At 41.2% G+C, this 7,500-nt stretch overlaps 1 long non-coding RNA gene across 1 annotated transcript in view; it reads left to right on the top strand.

Moving 5' to 3' along the window:
• Positions 1 to 7,500, top strand: part of LOC138006975 (uncharacterized) — a 72,256-nt gene that overhangs the window by 28,665 nt on the left and 36,091 nt on the right. Inside the window, exons 2-3 of the long non-coding RNA XR_011123969.1 lie at positions 4,822 to 4,873; positions 5,077 to 5,129. This is a non-coding gene — a long non-coding RNA (uncharacterized lncRNA). The remainder of the gene's footprint in view (positions 1 to 4,821; positions 4,874 to 5,076; positions 5,130 to 7,500) is intronic.

Raw genomic sequence — 7,500 nt, 5'->3', positions numbered from 1 at the left:
TTGCATTGAGACCAGTCACCACTTTGTAGGTAGTATCTAACACTACACAGTTCAGGATCATTTTCTGGATCTCTTTCAACTTCTCTTGCAGTCATAGCCATTGGTGTACTTTCTTGTACAACAACTCTAACAAAGTCAGCTTCCTCGCCACTGGGATCTTTCTGATAGATAGAATTTAACCTTGAAAGGGCGTCAGCGATGTTGGTCTTACCAGGACGGTTAATCACTTTGAAATTGTATCCCTGCAAGCGAAGGACCCATCGCTCTATTCGTGCGGACGACTTAGAGGACGTGTTATAGATGTGCTTTAGAGGTTTATGATCGGTCTCTAGCTCAAATTCTCGACCATAAACATACAGCTTGAACCTCTCGCAAGCCCATGCCAACGCAAGACCTTCCTTTTCTGTGTGGGAATAGCGCCTTTCCACGTCGGTAAGATTTCGCGATGCATAGGAGATCACCCTCCACATGCCATCTTGTAGCTGAGTGAGAACAGCTCCTATACCTGTGGGACCTGCGTCGGCTACTATTCGCGTTCTGCATTGATTCTTGAAGTAGGCGAGTGTATCTGCTTGGGTTAGCAGATCTTTCAACTTCCGGAAGGATTTCTCTTGGGCGTCTCCCCACATGAAATATTGATCCCTTCTTGTAAGGATTCTGAGCGGTTCGGCGACCTGGGTGTAATCTGGCAGGAACTTGACACGGTATTGTACTAGCCCTAAAAACGATCTGACTTCTGCGGTATTCTGTGGTGGCTTGGCATTTTGAATTGCAGACACCTTCTCCTCACTTGGTTAAATTCCTCGTTTGCTCAAGTCATGTCCAAAGAACGTTAATTTTGGAAGTCTGAACTGGCACTTCTTCTCATTCAAGGTCAATCCACACTTTCTGAGACGGCACAGATTCCACATCCGTGGATGATTAAGTCGTCAGCAATAATTTTAATTCCTTTGCAACCAATCAGAGCATCTTTGAAAATCTTCTGATATTTCTGTGGAGCTGAGGTTATGCCAAACATTAACCTCTTGTAACGAAAAAGACCGCGGTGCGTAGTGAAGGTAGTAATCTGACATGATTCTCCATAGAGCTCTACTTGATTCAAGTCCAATTTACTGAAAACAGTAGACCCATTTAAATCGTGCAGGACTTCCTCGTTGGTAGGAATAGGGTGGCTCTCCCTTTCAATTGCTTCATTGGCTCATCTCATGTCGACACAGATGCGAATATCCCCATCTGGTTTCGGGACAACCACAAGAGGTGAAACCCATCCTGTAGGGCCGTTGGGTACTTTTTCGATTATGTCTTCCTTTAGTAATTCATCTAATTCCTTGTCGACTTTCTCTCTTAGACCAAATGGTAATCTTCTGACAGGTTGTGCAACAGGTTTTACATCTTTGTTCACATGTAATTTCAGCTGGTAATCTTTCAATTTACCCACTCCCGTGAAAACATCAGGAAAGTTCTTAACAATGTCCACAGATGTCCCTTCACTTGTGACAGAGTATGCTTGGGGTGAGTTAGAAGAGCCAACTCTTAGCACGTTCAATTTCTCTGCCGTATCCCTTCCAAGCAAAGCTCTGCCATGGCTTTCCGCAGCGGTAAACGCGGCTACACACCTCTCTCCAGATGCCGCACGATAAAATTCACTCTCAAATGTTCCAACTACCTCAATGGGTTCACTTTGGCCGTAAGCAAACAGCTTCCTTTCGCACCTTTGGGATCTGCATTTCACACCTTCCTGTTTTAAACTTTCCCACGTGTCATGATCCACAATATTGCATGTTGCTCCTGAGTTAATAAAGACATCCTTAAGCTGCACACCCCCAATGCACAAATCAGCAACTCCACTCAAGTCACCGCCACATTTTACAACAAAAGCATAATAATTTTCTTCTGGCTCCTCTGGAATTTGATTAGCACCATCTGAACGCTATTTTTCACCTGGACGTTTCTTTTCTACTTTAGATCGGCAGCAGGCTACAAAATGACCAAGGAGACCACATTTGTTACAGGCTTTTCTGAGTGCTGGACAACTCCTGTCTCGTTCAGAATGACCAGTTCTACAACAACGGGTGCATTTCCTTTCTTTCAAAACCCTCTTTTCTTCTTTCCTCCTCTCTCCTTTTCTTTCCTTTGATGATCTTTTTGAAACATTCTGTTAACTCGCTCAAGACCTCCCATGGACTGCATTTGAGTGTTGACCGCCTCATGGACTCGTGCAGTTTCCTGTAGCACTGTCAAGGTTGCCTCACTCGCTTTTTCGAGAAATTTTCGACGAAGTCGTGAATCTTTACATTTTTCAATGATCTGGTCTCGGATGGCTTCATCCGCATTAGCAAAATCACAAGATATGGCTTTCTGGTGTAGTCGGCAAACAAACTGATCGATGGTTTCTCCCTCTGTCTGTTGCATCTGGCGAAATACATGTCGCTCAAATGGGACGTTGACTTTTGGCGTGAAATAGTTATCCAGAGCTGCTAAACAATTGTTAAATGTAGTTTCGTTATCCTCAGGTGCTAAAGAGTAGTAAATCTCTTGTAATTCCATACCTCCCGAATGTAACAGCAATGCTATTTTCTGACCTTCATTGGTTACTCCTTTCGAGGCCACATAAAGGTTAAAGGCACGTTTCCATCTTTTCCATGGAACAAAAAGTGAATTTGGCTCTCCCTTTGAGGTAGGCCGTGGATGTCTAAGACTTGTTTCACAGTCGCTCCGCCAGGATCAGTGGGAGTCGTTGATGTGGTCGAGCCGCTCGTTTGCTCTCCAGGCGCTGACATTCCGGTTGTTAGAACGAAATAACCGCGCAAATTTTAATCCGCAACCACTTTGGTATTCCACTTATCACCGCCCTCGTCGCCAAATGTCTCTTAAGCTAAACACCACAATTTACAATGCTGTGAGTTAATTGATGATGATTTTACTGAACTATATTTTCTACCTAGAAACTAGATTTGAAATAAGATTTACGGTTTAACAGTTTTGTCCTCTAGTGCGACTTGGCCCTTAGTCGAACTTGCTTATCTACCAAAGTAATTGTAACAGACAAGCAAAATATCGATGACAGATTGTCGTATGCCCCTCATCTTCCAGCAGTAAATTAATGGATTCAGAGATGAATTGAGCAGCACCAAAGTCCAAAAGTAATATCCGAAATGGAGTATGGTCTTGCTAGGTCCAGAGTTTATGTGAACAATATTAATGCAGATGTAAGGTAAGTAACAAACTACGAAGACCCAGTAGACGCAAAATGTGCTTCCTGCTAATTTAAAGCGCCTCGCAGCATTTGCTCTTTCTCTCCCATTCTGCTCTCGAACTTGCAGCACTTGAATTTGCTTTCGGTGCCGTCTAACTGTTAAATAGATTTTGCAATAGAGAATCGCGATGATTATGGGGCAAAGTATTTCACAAACTTTTTGAATTTTTAATGCTCTTTTATATTCCTCCCGCTTGAACCACAAAACAACAGTCGAGAGAAATCCACTGACCAATAACAATAAGATCACCACAAAAACCGCACGATTATGAGTCACAATTTCTTGATATCTGAGGTGAAAAGTAATTGCTAAGAATCTGTCAACTGTTAACGCCAACACACTTAGGAACGAGGCGTAGAATAAGAAATAACTAGTGACTACAAATGCCGTAATGGTCTTGTCCTGTAAAATTGTGCTGTTTTGCGACCATGCAATCAAAAGTGCGACACTGTATAGAGGGTGGACAATCAACCCAACACAAAGATCAGAAACAGCCAAGCTCAAGTGAAAGGCTTTTAACGGCTTTGGTAACGATGAAGTTCGCCTTATCGCTTGAATTGTAATACTGTTCAAAATGGTCGCTGTCAAACATAGAAGAGCGTTGAAGACTCCATTAGCAATGAACGTGAAGTAAAATTCATCGGCCCGTCTGTTCATCGCCAAAATGATAGGATATGAAACGATTGAAGCAACAACGTATTCAGGTTAGTGCTTTGGAGGTGAGGATCTCAGATTGATGTTATCCTTGGCTGTTGGAGCAGTGGTTAAGTTTAACTTTTCCGTTTCAATCATAACATTCATCAATTAAGGACTGTAATTACATGCTCGTACTGTCAGTTGATCGTAAAGTTTGGTCTTGGAAGCAACAGAAAAATTGAATTGATGACTTGAATTATAAAGTATTTAATGACGACAAATATTTCAAAGGACTTTAAATTAATTTTGAGTGACATGTCAAAATAGTCCAGAGGCACAAAAAATCAATTTGAAATATTTTCTAAAACACGGTTTACAACGGCCAGCATCTTGCAATTAAAAAACGGAAAATTATTTCTTAACTTTCAGGCTACCGTGTTTTGCCTGGCACTCACTTTTCTCAACAGCAACGGTGAATTGGTTCTTTTCTGATTTTACAGCAAAACATGTTTAAGTTTCATACTTATGGAACTCAATAACTGAGAAATAAAACTCAACAGCTAGTACTCCTTCGAACGTCTGCTTCCCTAATTGTCCGGTTAAACATGAAACGTTAGTGATGTTTTGGTGTATTTGTTGAATTTAAACACAAATTATTTCTTAACTTTCAGGCTACCGAGATGCAACTTGTTTTGCCTGGCATACACTTTTCTCAACATCAACGGTGAATTGGTTCTTTTCTCATTTTAAAGCAAACTATTTTTAAGTTTTATACTTATGGAACTCGATAAGTGAGGAATAAAACTCAACAGCTATAGTACACCTTCGAACATCTTTTTCCCTAATTCTCAGGTTAAACATGAAACGTTAGTGATGTATTGGTGTATTTGTTAATTTAAACAAAGGCAAATTATTTCTTAACTTTCAGGCTACCGAGATGCACTTGTTTTGCCTGTCATACACTTTTCTCAACAGCAACGGTGAATTGGTTCTTTTCTGATTTTAAAGCAAACCATTTTTAAGTTTTATACTTATGGAACTCGATAAGTGAGGAATAAAACTCAACAGCTACTACACCTTCGAACGTCTGCTTCCCTAATTCTCCGGTTAAACATGAAACGTTAGTGATGTATTGGTGTATTTGTTGAATTTAAACACAGACAAATTATTTCTTAACTTTTAGGCTACGGAGATGCAACTTGTTTTGCCTGGCATACACTTTTCTTAACAGCAACGGTGAATTGGTTCTTTTCTGATTTTAAAGCAAACCATTTTTAAGCTTTATACTTATGGAACTCGATAACTGAGGAATAAAACTCAACAGCTATTACACCTTCGAACGTCTTTTTCCCTAATTCTCAGGTTAATCATGAAACGTTAGTCATGTATTGGTGTATTTGTTAATTTAAACAGAGGGGAGAGGAACGGGGAGGCAAATATCTTGTCTCCCTAGTTTTAAACTCATTTTTCTCCCTCCTCCATATTTTTTTTGGCTGTTTCCCCTTCCTCCCTGATTTTTCACCTTTCTCCCAGATCAGTACTTTAACGGGTTTATGCGACGTAACACTACACATACTTTTTAAATTCATTCCGATATTGTGACTTTATTAACGAACCTTGCCCTTTGAAGACTTTGAATACCAGCAGAGCTTACCTTTTAATGATGTACCCTACCTTTGTTGCCTTGCCGAAATAGCAGACCTTGGGGGATTTCGTAACGCGGTGCCAGCATGTTAATGTTTGAGAGACCGCTTAATTGCTGAAAAGATCACAACACGGCGCCGTTATCGATGACGGAATGCCGAAAAAGCGATGGAAAGGTCAAAATACATTTATCTGTTAAGATTGAGTTGCTGCATTGCTGTGCATTTCTGAAAACCTAGTGGAAGCACCTACTAGGACAGCATTACTCGTATTATTACTGACACCTAAGCAGTCTTGAAACACACAAGCAGTGCACAGAAGAGAGAAAATATTTCATGCTCACCATGGCCTTGCTCTCTAAGGTTTCGAAGCGCATCATAACGTTACGCTGACTATTAATCTTTTTGCGCACATTTGATATATGACTAGAAAAATCCGGATTATTGTCTACTTCCATTCAAAAGATCCCTAATGTAGCCTTAAAACGGAATGAAACGTTTTAGTCAGTATCCCCAAGCCCTAGACCTTGGTTTCTTCTTATAAATAAAATAAAATTTTATCTACAAGGGCCAAAGGGCCCAGGTAAAAAGTGAAAAGGGTCCAGAGCCAGTCAAAAATAATCCACTATCAGAACGGAACGTAAACTAAGCTACAAAGTCCAGTGTGGAACATATATTAAGAGCATGGATAAAATGCAAAAGTCCATCAGGGCACAATCCCCACAAAAACAAAGTAACAATTAACCGTAAATAATTACAGGCACACACCAGGTCTACTCCTAGGTAACTGGCTAGAAATTTTCTTCTCACTCTTTCCAGCCATTTGACGAGGGCCACTCTTGTGCTTCTCAAGTTGCCTCGTTTACGCCCAAAAAAGAACTCTGAGTGATTATTTCATTCCACGAACAGGAAAGTCCTCGGATTCCCATTTCATAGATTTTTTTATAAGTGTCGGAACACCCAGTCCAACCAGCAAATATCAATTGAAATTTTCAGCTCTTAAAACTTGCCCAAATTGTATCGTTAGGTCTTGGAATTCGTCCACATCCGCATTTTAAGCGTCGCAGTCTGCATGAAACCATCTCTCACCTCTGTCTTGAGAAAGGAAAAGGAAAGGAAAGGAACTTTATTTAAGTGTCTAGTCGTTTTAGCGCTGGAACAGTAATTGGGGAGACTGTAAACTGAAATTAACGATTAACACAAACTCAAATGTTGGTTTGTGAGGAGAGGAGAAAACCGGAGTACCCGGAGAAAAACCTCTCAGTGCAGAGTAGAGAACCAACAAACTCAACCCACATATGACGCTGAGTCTGGGAATCGCACCCGGGCCACATTGGTAGGAGGCGAGTGCTCTCACCATTGCGCCATCCCTGCACCCCAAGAAGATCAGAACGGCTCTTACGTTTATTCCTGTAGAATCAACTGAAATGTCAATTCCTTGTAAAAGCCAACATCTCTTTTTGGTATGGTACGTATTGGAGAGCCAGAACATTTACGCTTGCGCTGACAGAGTGTTTGAACAAGAGAGAAAAACGCAGTACCTCTGGAAATGGCACCGGAGCGTCGTGCCAGACGACTCATCCAGAGATTTCGGCCCGTGCGATCGCTTTCGGACGCGTGCAGTTAGCCGTTCGCTGCTTTCAGATACCTGTTACCTATCTTCTTCGTGCCATGTGGCACATAAGGCCTCAACACAACCCCGCCAAATTTCCGCGAAATCCGCAAAATCCTTCTTTCGACTGTCTAGCAGCACTGGAAGTATTCCTCAAGCTTTTTTCCTAATCATGGTGGAAAAAGTGGATTGCGTGGATTTTGCAGAAATTTTCAGCTTTTTCTGTTCTTGTTCGTGTTCTTGTTTTGTTTTTTGTTCTATTTCCTTTTTCCACTTGCCCCTCTCAGTCTGTTTTTGAGCAGCTTAGTCAGTTTAGGGCCATTCTGTACAAAAATTTCCTCCAAAAAGAACA

This window comes from Montipora foliosa, chromosome 6 (genome assembly GCF_036669935.1).
Source record: "Montipora foliosa isolate CH-2021 chromosome 6, ASM3666993v2, whole genome shotgun sequence".
NCBI lineage: Eukaryota > Metazoa > Cnidaria > Anthozoa > Scleractinia > Acroporidae > Montipora > Montipora foliosa.
Note: the sequence above shows the minus strand (reverse complement) of the source record. Positions and strands in the feature narration are given on the sequence as shown.